Below are 14,475 nucleotides of genomic sequence, written 5' to 3'. Positions count from 1 at the left end.
AAAAGAGACAACCAGCACCTTTTTGTTAGGCAAGACACCACACAAAACATCCAGCTATTATTTTAATCACATTATTCAAAACCTCTGAGCCTCAGTTTCTCCATCTATAAAAAAACTAATATATCTTTGTGGGGTTCTTAAGAAGCCTGAATAGAATGAGGTATGGGGGCATGTAACGGCAATTCCCAGTACAAGAACAGCACTCAATGAAGAGGAAGGAAAAGAAGAACTGGTAATGCTAACTTTTGGTTAATGGAAAAGAAAAGATTCAAATATAAATATTTTTAAACATTCATTTTTTTTGCATATGAAAAAATGGGGGGGAATAATAGCCAATCTAATAAGTGTGAGGTGGTATCTCGTAGTATTAATTTGTATTTCTTGAATAGCTAGTGAAGTTTTCATATGTCCGTTGGTCATTTGTATTTCTTCTGGGAAAAGTGTCTGTTCATGTCCTCTTCCCATTTTTTAATTGAATTGTTTGTTTGTTTGCTGCTGAGTTTTGTAAGTTCTTTATATATTAAGGATATTAATCCCTGATAGAGGCTATTGTTTGCAAATATCATCGCCCATTTAGTTGGCTGTCTGTTTTGTTGTCAGTTTCTTTTGCTGTGCAGAAGCTTCTTAGTTTCATATAAAGCCCATACATTTATTTTTACTTTATTTCTCTTGCCTATGGAGTCAAATTCATAAATTGTTCTCTACGGTCAAGGTCCATGAGTTTAGTACCCATGTTTTCTTCTATGTAATTTATTGTTTCAGATATTATATTTAGCTTTTTGATCCATTTTGAATTACTATTTTTTGTTCAAGATGGGAATGTAAATTAGTACAACTATTATGGAAGAAAGTATGGTGATCCCCCCAAATTAAGAATAAACTGATCATATGACCCAGCAATCCCTCTACATGATATATAATCCAAAAACTGAAAAACATTGGTACATGAGGTACATGTATCACCATGTTAATGGCAGCATTATTCACATTGGCCAAGACATGTTAACAACCAAAGTGCGCTTTGATTGAGGATTGGATAAAGAAGATATGGTACACGGACAGAGTGGCAGAGCCAGAGGTCTTTGAGTGGGCGGAAAGCCCGCCTGATTATGCTAGCAGCTCTGACTGACTGAGCCTTACCCAGAGCCCTGTGCTGAGTGGAAATAGAGTGGAGAGTTGCCAGCTCTTTGAACCTCTTACTATCCAGGCAGAGGCAGCAACAACCCCATAGCTGGATTATCAGGCTACTAATTGAGGAAGGAAAGACTAGGAGAAAGGCTCCAGGAACACGGACTCTCTCACTGTCGGAGCCTATGAAAGCTAATGAGCCTTGACTCCCAACGAGACTAAAGCACAATACATGACATTGCCATAGAGACTTATCAACTGCAAACCTCTACCTAAGCATGCCAAAGGGGCAGAACCTGGGGTACAGAGTCACCGACCAGGAAGAGGGAGAGAAAAGAAAAAACAAGAAGATAACCTCTCAAAATCAAGAATAATCTGCAGACTTTATAACCTATCCCATTTTATTATATTTGTTCGTTTGTTTCTCTTATCTTCATTCTTGATACTTTTTTTCCTCCTCCAATTTGGCCGATTAACTCTCTGCCGGTCTTACTCTCTCCTCTCCTTGAACTACACTACCCATAAGTGTTACATCTCCCATTATCTTTTTTCTCCTCTTCCTTTCTCTCTATGAGGGTTGCACTCCAAAACCCTTAACTCTCTCTCTCTCCTTTCTTTTTTCTTCTTTTACTGGTTCCCTCTTTTTTTCTCTCTCTCTCTTTCTTTTCTCCCTCTATATTAGTTTCTTCCTTTCTCCTTTACATCTCCTCTCATTCAAACCTCAATAACAAACAAATTATCTTATCTGGGACTCAAACTTATGTTTGTGGCATTTTGGGGGTTTTTTACTTCACCTTTTTAACTCACTAGCAGTGCTCCCATCCCTGGCTCTCCATTTTATCTAGTTCTTGTTCCACTAAATACAATAGTATTTTTTTAATTTGTCCCCCCATTTTTCTGTTCTCTTATTCCTCTCATCATAACTCTTAGACAACACCAACACCTAAAAGCAAATCATTTTATTCTTGACCCAAATTTTTTCCTTATTTGCTTTTTGTGGGTCCATACTGCCCCCCCTTTTTTTTTCCTTTTTTTTTCTTTTTTTTTTTTGCCCCTTTATTACTTTTCCCCAATTCAGGACCTCCATCACAGGCATTGTTTGTTATAATTCACAGTTCACCACAAGATTTTCTCAAGAAAAAGGGGAGAGGAGAGGAAAAAAGGAGGGGGGGAATAATTTCCTTTTTTAAAAAAATTATTATTTTATTTTTCTTTATTTCATTATTAATTTTTTTTTAAAAAAACAACTCTTTTCAATTTTTTATTTTTTTAACTTTTTATTCTTTATTAAATCTCATTAATACTATCAAAAAAACCACCCTCAGATGCCATTAAGGAAGAGAAAATCGAGTATCATGGATACAAAAGAAAGAGAGGTAACAAAGCTAGATGAGGAAAAATCTATGGAGAAAAAATTTAATATATTGGAAACCTTGGAGCTAAATGACAGAGAATTCAAGATAGAAATCCTAAAAATCCTCCGAGATATACAAGAAAACACAGAAAGGCAATTTAGGGAGCTCAGAAAACAACTCAATGAACACAAAGAATATATGTCCAAAGAAATTGAAACTATAAAAACAAATCAAACAGAGATGAAAAACTCAATTCACGAGCTGAAAAACGAAGTAACAAGCTTAGCTAACAGAACAGGTCAGATAGAAGAGAGGATTAGTGAAATAGAAGACAAGCAACTTGAGGCACAACAGAGAGAAGAAGAAAGAGACTCAAAAATTAAAAAAAATGAGATAACCCTACAAGAATTATCTGACTCCATCAAAAAGAATAACATAAGAATAATAGGTATATCAGAGGGAGAAGAGAGAGAAAAAGGAATGGAGAACATACTCAAACAAATAATAGATGAGAACTTCCCAAGCCTGTGGAAAGAACTAAAGCCTCAAATTCAAGAAGGAAACAGAACACCGAGTTTTCTTAACCCCAACAAACCTACTCCAAGGCATATCATAATGAAATTGACACAAACCAACAGCAAAGAAAAAATTCCCAAGGCAGCCAGGGAAAAGAAGAATACAACATATAAAGGAAGGCCCATTAGATTATCATCAGATTTCTCAGCAGAAACTCTACAAGCTAGAAGAGAGTGGACCCCAATATTTAAAGTCCTGAAAGAGAGAAACTTTCAGCCACGAATACTATACCCATCAAAGCTATCCTTCAAATATGAAGGAGAAATAAAAACATTCACAGATACAGAAAAGATGAGGGAATTTATCATCAGAAAACCCCCACTCCAGGAATTACTAAAGGGGGTTCTCCAATCAGATACAAAGAACAAAAAAAAAAACAGAGCCACAAGTAAAAGCTCCAAGAAGAACACAATAAAACCAAATTTAAACTGTGACAACAACAAAAAGAAAGAGGGGGAGAAGATGGAGATTAACAGTAGCAAAGGACGATGGAGTGCAAAAGTACTCACAAAATAGTTTGCTACAATGAACAGGGTAGGGACCCTTTTCATTACTCAAAGGTAACCACCATTGAAAAAACCACCACAGAAGCACATGAGATAAAACGATAGCAACAGAGGAAAGATGTATGGAATACAACCAAATAAAAACAAAAGATAGAAAAACGAAAGAGAAGGATCAAACAAGACACAAAACTAACAGAAAGCAAGATATAAAATGGCAATAGGGAACTCACAAGTATCAATAATTACACTAAATGTAAACGGATTAAACTCACCAAAAAAAGGCACAGAGTAGCAGAATGGATTAAAAAAGAAAATCCAACTATATGCTGCCTACAGGAAACTCATCTAAGTAACAAGGATAAAAACAAATTCAAAGTGAAAGGCTGGAAAACAATACTCCAAGCAAATAACATCCAAAAAAAAAGCAGGTGTAGCAATACTCATATCGGATAATGCTGACTACAAGACAGGAAAAGGACTCAGAGATAAAAATGGCCATTTCATAATGGCTAAGGGGACACTGAATCAAGAAGACATAACAATTCTTAATATATATGCACCAAACCAAGGAGCACCAAAATATATAAGACAGCTACTTATTGACCTTAAAACAAAAACTGACAAAAATACAATCATACTTGGAGACCTCAATACACCGCTGACGGCTCTAGATCGGTCATCCAAACAGAGAATCAACAAAGACATAGTGGCCTTAAACAAAACACTAGAGCACCTGGGTATGATAGACATCTACAGGACATTTCATCCCAAAGTGACTGAGTATACATTTTTTTCCAGTGTACATGGATCATTCTCAAGAATTGACCATATGTTGGGCCACAAAAACAACATCAGCAAATTCAGAAAAATTGAAGTTGTACCAAGCATATTTTCTGATCATAAAGCCTTGAAACTAGAATTCAAGTGCAAAAAAGAGGAAAAAAATCCCACAAAAATGTGGAAACTAAACAACATACTTTTAAAAAATGAATGGGTCAAAGAAGAAATAAGTGCAGAGATCAAAAGATTTATACAGACTAATGAAAATGACAATACGACATAGCAGAATCTATAGGATGCAGCAAAAGCAGTGATAAGAGGGAAGTTCATATCACTTCAGGCCTATATGAACAAACAAGAGAGAGCCCGAGTGAACCACTTAACTTCCCACCTTAAGGAACTAGAAAAAGAAGAACAAAGACAACCCAAAAAAAGCCGAAGAAAGGAGATAATAAAAATCAGAGCAGAAATAAATGAATTAGAGAACAGAAAAACTATAGAAAAAATTAATAGAACAAGGAGCTGGTTCTTTGAAAAGATCAATAAAATTGACAAACCCTTGGCAAGACTTACCAAGGAAAAAAGACACAGGACTCAAATAAATAAAATCCAAAATGGAAGAGGAGAAATCACCACGAACACCATAGATATACAAAGAATTATTGTAGAATACTATGAAAAACTTTATGCCACTAAATTCAACAACCTAGAAGAAATGGATAAATTCCTAGAACAATACAACCTTCCTAGACTTAGTCAAGAAGAAGCAGAAAGCCTAAACAGACCTATCAGTAGAGAAGAAATAGAAAAAACCATTAAAAACCTCCCCAAAAATAAAAGTCCAGGCCCTGACGGCTATACCAGCAAATTTTATCAAACATTCAAAGAAGACTTGGTTCCTATTCTACTCAAAGTCTTCCAAAAAATTGAAGAAGAAGCAATACTTCCGAACACATTTTATGAGGCCAACATAACCCTCATCCCAAAACCAGGCAAGGATGGCACAAAAAAAGAAAACTACAGACCAATATCTCTAATGAATACAGATGCTAAAATACTAAACAAAATACTAGCAAATCGAATACAACAACATATTAAAAAAATAATACATCATGATCAAGTGGGATTCATCCCAGAATCTCAAGGATGGTTCAACATACGTAAAACGGTTAACGTAATACACCATATCAACAAAACAAAGAACAAAAACCACATGATCTTATCAATAGATGCAGAAAAGGCTTTCGATAAAATACAACACAATTTTATGTTTAAGACTCTCAACAAAATGGGTATAGAAGGAAAATATCTCAACATGATAAAGGCCATATATGATAAACCATCAGCTAACATCATATTAAATGGCACTAAACTGAAGGCTTTCCCCCTTAAATCAGGAACAAGACACGGTTGTCCACTCTCTCCACTCTTATTTAATGTGGTACTAGAGGTTCTCGCCACAGCAATCAGACAAGACAAAGAAATAAAAGGCATCCATATCGGAAAAGAAGAAGTAAAGGTATCACTTTTTGCAGATGATATGATCCTATACATCGAAAACCCCAAAGAATCCACAAAAAGACTACTAGAAACAATAAGCCAATACAGTAAGGTCGCAGGATACAAAATTAACATTCAGAAGTCAATAGCCTTTCTATATGCCAACAATGAAACAACTGAGAAGGAACTCAAAAGAATAATCCCCTTCACGATTGCAACAAAAAAAATAAAATACTTAGGAATAAACATAACAAAGAATGTAAATGACTTATATAATGAAAACTATAAACCATTGTTAAGGGAAATTAAAAAAGATATAATAAGATGGAAGAATATACCTTGTTCGTGGCTAGGAAGAATAAATATAATCAAGATGGCTATATTACCCAAAGCAATATACAAATTCAATGCAATTCCCATCAAACTTCCAATGACGTTTTTTAAAGAAATAGAGCAAAAAATCATCAGATTTATATGGAACTATAAAAAACCCCGAATAGCCAAAGCAATCCTAAAGAAAAAGAATGAAGCTGGGGGCATTACAATACCTGACTTCAAACTCTATTATAGTGCCACGACAATCAAAACAGCATGGTATTGGCAGAAAAATAGACACTCAGACCAATGGAACAGAATAGAAAGTCCAGAAATAAAACCACATATATATAGTCAAATAATTTTTGATAAAGGGGCCAACAACACACAATGGAGAAAAGAAAGCCTCTTCAATAAATGGTGCTGGGAAAACTGGAAAGCCACATGCAAAAGAATGAAACTGGACTACAGTCTCTCCCCCTATACTAAAATTAACTCAAAATGGATCAAAGATCTAAACATAAGACCTGAAACAATTAAGTACATAGAAGAAGACATAGGTACTCAACTCATGGACCTGGGTTTTAAAGAGCATTTTATGAATTTGACTCCAATGGCAAGAGAAGTGAAGGCAACAATTAATGAATGGGACTACATCAGACTAAGAAGTTTTTGCTCAGCAAGAGAAACTGATAACAAAATAAACAGAAAGCCAACTAAATGGGAAATGATATTTTCAAACAACAGCTCAGATAAGGGCCTAATATCCAAAATATACAAAGAACTCATAAAACTCAACAACAAACAAACAAACAATCCCATAAAAAAATGGGAAGAGGATATGAACAGACACTTCTCCCAGGAAGAAATACAAATGGCCAACAGATATATGAAAAGATGCTCATCTTCTTTAGCTATTAGAGAAATGCAAATCAAAACAGCAATGAGATACCACCTCACACCTGTTCGATTAGCTATTATTAGCAAGACAGGTAATAGCAAATGTTGGAGAGGCTGTGGAGAAAAAGGAACCCTTATACACTGTTGGAGGGAATGTAAAGTAGTACAACCATTATGGAAGAAAGTATGGTGGTTCCTCAAAAAACTGAAAATAGAACTACCTTATGACCCAGCAATCCCTCTACTGGGTATATACCCCAAAAACTCAGAAACATTGATACGTAAAGACACATGCAGCCCCATGTTTATTGCAGCATTGTTCACAGTGGCCAGGACATGGAAACAACCAAAAAGCCCATCAATAGATGACTGGATAAAGAAGATGTGGCACATATACACTATGGAATACTACTCAGCCATAAGAAATGATGACATCGGAACATTTACAGCAAAATGGTGGGATCTAGATAACATGATACGAAGCGAAATAAGTAAATCAGAAAAAAACAGGAACTGCATTATTCCATACGTAGGTGGGACATAAAAGTGAAACTAAGAGACATTGATAAGAGTGTGGTGGTTACGGGGGGGAGGGGGGAATGGGCGAGGGAAAGGAGGAGGGGGAGGGGCACAAAGAAAACAAGATAGAAGGTGACAGAGGACAATCTGACTTTGGGTGACGGGTATGCATCATAATTGAACGACAAGATACCCTGGTCTTGTTATCTTTGAATATATATATCCTGATTTATTTATGTCACCCCATTAAAAAAATAAAATTATTTAAATAAAAAAAAAAGAAGATATGGTACATATACACAATGGAATACTACTCAGCCATAAGAAAAAATGACATAGTATCATTTATGACAACATAGATGAACCTTGAAAACATTATACTTGGTGAAATAATTAAATAAAAAAAAAGTTAAAAACTGTGATTCCACACATAGGTGTAATACAAAATTGAGACTCATGGGCATATATAAAAATGGAATGATTACTATGGAAGGAGGGAAGATGTAGAGAGAGGGAACAGGAAAGAGTTGGTTGAATGGTATATAGAAGGCCAAATATAAGGTGATGGAAGATGATTCGACTTTGGGCAATGGGTATACAACATGACCGAGTGTCCAAATGACATAGAGATGTTTTCCTAAATCTATGTACTCTTGTTGATCAATGTCACGCTGCTAAATTTAATTTTCTAAATAAAAAAGAAAAAAGAGAAAAAGGAGGGAGATTGCATTCAGAATAAATTGTTAGAGCAGTGGGCACTCAATAAAGGAACCACATGACAACATCTTGATAGAGAGATACAAGATGGCAAAGAAGAAGGAGGATGTTCTAACTGTCACCTCCCAGGGTCAAGTTGAATTACACTTAACTTAAGAACAATCATCTTGAAAAACCAACTTTGGACTAAACAAGGAGTAGTCTATAACCAACTATCACAGAAGAAACCACATCAAGACTGGTAGGAAGAGTAGGAAGGGCAGAGATGCAGACAGGGCTGCCCTGCTCCCAGTAGCGAACAGTGGTTGAGTGTCTGGAGGGAATCTCACTGCAAGGAGGTTTACCCCTCAGAGGGGAGGGTCCTTAGTGCCAGGCACAGCACCCCAGAGGAGAGCCCCAGAGAATAAAAAGGGCTCTTATACAGCATTTTGAAGTGAAAAGGGCCAAGGTTTGTGTCTGTGAAAAAGTGAAGAGAGCTGTCAGAGATGCAAGCACCATCTTAAAGGGAAGCACAGAAAATCATGTTCACAGCCACTTACTCAGGGCTCCAGGTCAGCAAGGGCTGAGAGGACTGGATTCACATGAGGAGATTATAAAGTTGGAGGTCCAGAGAGAGACATGGTGGGAGATATTCACTGGATTCCCTGTGCTGAGTCATTCTTTAAAATCACAGTTGCCACCTTTCCTGGATAGAGCAGCCCCCTCTGAGCTACTTCAGCCTGTGGAAAAGCAACTTCCCTACCCTTGGAAGTCTCTCCTGATCCACCCATGAAGACTGGGGCATTCTGAGAAGCCAAGAAGCAGGGGGCCCATCAGTGACTCAGTTTTCTGGCATTGAGGCTGGAACTTTCACCTACACACTCCTGTGTCTATGACTGGTGCTTCTGCCTCATGAGAGTCACAGAAGAAACTGTCCAAACTGCAGTCAGACAACACCTCTGGGTCTTAGAGGTCACATACACCAGAATCCTGGGAACATAATCTGCTGATGTCTGTGATAAAAGTCTGGACAGACTGATACCTGGGACTGAAGGGTGGAAACCACACCCACCACCCTTCTTAATCCCTGAATTGCCACAGGCTCTAGACTCCGTCAGAGGGTGTTTTTCGTTTGTTTGTTTGTTCTTTTAGTGGCTGAGCACAGAAAGCAGCCAGCAAGCAGACAGAAGCTGTAGGAAGCATGACACAGTGGACTTTGACCATTTAAGCAGACTTTCCTCCAGGCCCAGAGTGGGTAAAAGCCAGCCTAGGTGTGCAGCTTGGTATTTCCATGTGTACCTGGGTCCAGCAGAGGCAGCCACAAACTCTGGATTGCTTGTAGTTTCAATAAGGTTGCTGAGGGTCAGTCATGGGCAGTGTCTCCCATTGGTCTGTGCCAGGTTCCCTGCACGGAGGCTCAGGGTTGGCATATCCATGGAATAGCTACAGAAAGCATTAGTTCATAACTTAACAATCCTTTCTAGAGTGGTATCCTAAGGAAAGGCTCCTTATACAAGTCCCAGCTGAGGCAAGATCTGCTCTCTGTGCTCACCACTGGCACAGTAGCTCATGTGCATTGGATAATGTAGAGCTTCACAGTCAGCCAGCCTGGATGCTGGATATCCTTCCCTGCTGGGCTAGATTACACAGGGGGAAGGAAGAGAGGCATAGAACATGGACATTTAACGTGTGAGTCCCTGTGAGTCTATTTTTAGATCTAGTCTTCAGTCTTAGCCACCTTCAGTGGGGGACAGAATTAGCCCCAGAAGAGAACTCTCTCAGTCTTCCTCCTTGAGACCAGGGTCTCACTAGCTGAAAGAACTTCTGCAGAGGGAACTGTTGGCCACACTTAGTCTGAAACTGCTGCTCACATTGTCGGGGAGAAATAAAATTTGAGTATCCAGCAGTGGCTGAGGGATTAAGCTCTGGAGTAGGGGCCACACTCCCTGTACTAAGTTCATGACCAGAAGACCCTTGAATTAGAGGGTACTACTAATGTTGTATTTCCAACCTATGCTGTCCTAGCCCACCAAGCTTGCAAACTTTAGAGGGGTTGGTAGGGTGAGGCCAGTATAAGCCCACACTACAGTCTTTTTACAGAAGACTCAGTGGGAAGACCAGGCAGCTACAAGAGGAGAAGGAGTGGCTGAATAGTGAAGACAAATCTTATGGAGCTTGGGGTTTTTATGGAGCTGCTGTCATCCCTAAGCAGGAGGAAGGTAATTCTTATACACACGTGGGCTACTCCCACACTATCCAGGTACAAGAAATGCAGACACAAACAGCAAACAGAGAATTAACTCCACACAGGTAGCTCACCACACATTACAAACAATGAATGACACCAACCCAAAAAGACCTAGATCCAAAACAACCAGTAGTGGGTGGCAGACAGCACCAACCCTAGACTCAGCTGTTTGTACAAGCAGCACACCCAAAGGAGGAGTCCAGCAGGCACCAAACACTATGGAGAATAAATGTGCTCAATAAGATAGACACTGCACAGTGTGTAATACACATGATAAATGTTGACCCTTATAGCCAACCAGCATGAAAGGATAACCGTAACTGTGAAAAGACCAACTGCATTCAATACCCACATACAACAAGAGGGAAAATAGTACTCTCCAGAAGTATTCCTAGAGCAAGGAAAACCAGTGCCCTGGGGGTCATTAAGCCCATCTTCTTCATAAAATTACCACAAAAATTTCAAAGTCAAACAGAACTACCTAATACACAGACAAAATGGGCAGACAGAGAAATGCCACCCAAATAAATTGACAAGGGAAATCTTCAGAAAAATAACTAAATGAAGTAGAAGTAACCAAAGTACCAGATGCAGAGTTTAAAATAATGATTTTTAAGATGCTCAAGAATCTTAGAGCAACAATGAATGAAAATAACGAGCACCAAAATAAAGAGATAGCAAGCATCAAAACATACATTGAAAACATAAAAAATAACCAATAAGAAATGACCAATATAACACCAGAAATGAAGACTGCACTAGAAGAAATCAACAGCAGGATGAAGCAGAGGATCAAATCAGTGATTTAGAGGACAAGATAAATGAAAGCATAGAAGCAGAGCAGCAAAACAAAAAGGCTCAAGAAGACAGAGGAAACTCTAAGCCACCTCTGTGACAACAGAAGAGAAAGAACATTCGCATCGTAGGGGTTCCTGAAGAAGAAGAGAATGAACAAGAGATAGAGAATCTGTCTGAAGAAATCATATCTCAAAACTTCCCTAAATTAATGAAGGAAAATGTCTAACAAGTTCAAGAAGCACAGAGAGTCCTATTAAAGAGGAACCCAAGGAGGCCTATGCCAAGACACATCATAATTAAAGTGCCAAAGTTAAGAGACAAAGAAAGAATACAAAAAGCTGCAAGAGAAAAGCAGTTAATGACCTACAGAGGAATTCCCATATGGATGACATCTGACTTCTGAATAGAAACACTTGAGGCTAGAAGGGATTGGCAAGAAATATTCAAAATGATGCAAAACAAGAGCCTACAACCAAAACTTCTTTATCCAGCAAGGTTATTGTTTAAAATTGAGGGAGAAAGAAAATGCTTCCCAGACAAAAAAACAAACAAACACAAAAACCTCAAGGAATTCACTACAACCAAACCAGTACTGTGAAAAATGTTAAGGGGCCTCCTGTAAAAAAAGCAAAGGAGAAAAAAATCTAAAAAAAGAAGATTATAGATTTAAAGAATAAAATGGCAAGAAATAAATACATATCAATAATAACCTTAAATGTAAATGGATTAAATGATCCAATCAAAACACAAAAGATAGTTGCATGGATAAGAAATCAAAACCCATACATGTGCTGTCTACAAAAGACCCACCTCAGAACAAAAGATGCACATAGACTGTAAGTGAAAAGATGGAAAAAATATTTCATGCAAATGGAAATGAAAAAAAAAAGCTGGAGTAGCAATACTTATATCTGACAAGATAGACTTTAAAACAAAGGCTATAGTAAAGGATAAAGAAAGTCACTACATAATAATAAAAGAAGAAATCCAAATGGAGGATATAACCATTGTAAATATTTATGCACCTAATATAGGAGCATCTAAATATATAAAGTATATTTTGATGGTCATAAAGTGTGAGATCAACAGCAATACCATAATAGTCAGGAATACTCACTAACATCAGTGGGTAGATCCTCCAGACAGAAAATTAACAAAAAAACAGCAGCCTTAAATGACACATTAGATCAACTGGATTTAATTGATATCTTCAGAACCATTCACCCCAAAGCAGCAGAATATATATTCTTTTCAGCTGCCCATGGTACATTCTCTAGGATAAATCATATGTTAGGACACAAAACAAGTCTGAATAATTTTAAGAAGATTAAAATCATATCAATCATTTTTTGTGATCACAATGAATGAAACTAAAACTTAACTACAATAGAAAAACTGAAAAACATTGAAACACTTGGAGGCTAAATAGGATGTTATTAAATAGCAAATGAGTGAATAATGAGATCAAGGAAGAAATCAAAATTTTTCTTGAAACAAATGAACATAAACAACTCTAAGTTTATGGGACGCAGCCAAAACAATCCTGAGAGGGAAGTTCATAGTATTATGAGGGAAATTCTTAAGGCATATCTTAAGAAGCAAGAAACAGGTCAAATAAACAACTTAACTCTAACTCTGCACTTAAAAGAACTAGAAAAAGCACAACAAATAAAGCCCAGAGAAAGTGGAAAGAGGAAAATAATATCAGAGCAAACATAAATGACATAGAGGCTAATAAAACAATACAAAAGACCAAAAAAACCAAGAGCTGCTTCTTTGAAATAGTAAACAAGATTGATGAACCTTCAACCAGACTCATCAAGAAAAAAAGAGAGAGGACTCAAATAAGTAAAATTAGAAATAAAAATGGAGAAGTAAAAACTGACACCACAGAAATGCAAAGGATTTGAGGAAAATACTATGGGATCTAAATGCCAAGAAATTAGACAACCTAGGAGAAATGGATAAATTTCTAGAAATATACATTCCTCCAAAACTCAGTCTGGAAGAATCACAAAACCTAAACAGACCAATATCAACAAATAAAATTGAAAGAGTTATAAAAAAAAACTCGCAGCAAACAAAAGTCCTGGGCTGGATGTCTTCACAAGGTGAATTTTACCAAACATTCAAAGAAGTAACACCTCTCATTCTCAAGCTATTTCAAAAACTCAAGAGAAGGGAAGACTTCCAAGCTCTTTTTTTGAGGCAAGCTCAATCCTCATTCCAAAACCAGGTAAAGACACTAGAAAGAAAAAAACCATATAAGCCAATATCCCTGATGAACCTAAAGGCTAAAATTCTCAACAAAATATTAGCGAACGAAATCCAGCAATACATCAAAAAGATCATACATCATAGGGATTTATCCTGGGAGGCAAGTCAGGTACAATAATTGCAAATCAATAAATGTGACTCATCACATAAACAAATGAAAGATAAAAATCACATGATTATATCAATAGATGCACAAAAAGCATCTGATAACACCCAGCACCAACTTATGATCAAAACTCTCAGCAAAGTGGGAATATAGAAAACATACAGCAACATAATAAAGGCCATCTATGACAAACCAACAGCCAATATCATACTCAATGGACAAAAATTAAAAGCAGTCGCCTTAAGATCAGGAACAAGGCAAGGGAGCCCCCTTGCACCAATCTTGTTCAACATAGTTCTGGAAGTCCTAGCCATAGCCATCAGACAAAACGAAGAAATAAAAGGCATCCAAATTGGAAAAGAAGTAAAACTATTATTATCTGCTGATGACATGATACTGTACATAGAACATTCTAAAGTCTCAATCAGAAAACTACTAGACATGATAAATGAATTCAGGAAGGTGGCAGACAATAAAATTAATATTCAGAAATTAGTGGCATTTTTGTACACCAACAATAAACTGTTAGAAAGAGATTTTTTTATAATTTTATTTTTAATGGGGCGACATCAATAAATCAGGATACATATATTCAAAGATAACAACTCCAGGTTATCTTGTCGTTCACTTCTGTTGCATACCCATCACCCAAAGTCAGATTGTCCTCTGTCACCTTCTATCTAGTTTTCTTTGTGCCCCTCCCCCTCCCCCTTTCCCTCTCCCTCTCCCCCCTCTCCCCGTAACCACCACACTCTTACCAATGTCTCTTAG

This window comes from Saccopteryx bilineata, chromosome X, assembly GCF_036850765.1.
Source record: "Saccopteryx bilineata isolate mSacBil1 chromosome X, mSacBil1_pri_phased_curated, whole genome shotgun sequence".
Lineage (NCBI taxonomy): Eukaryota > Metazoa > Chordata > Mammalia > Chiroptera > Emballonuridae > Saccopteryx > Saccopteryx bilineata.
Note: the sequence above shows the minus strand (reverse complement) of the source record.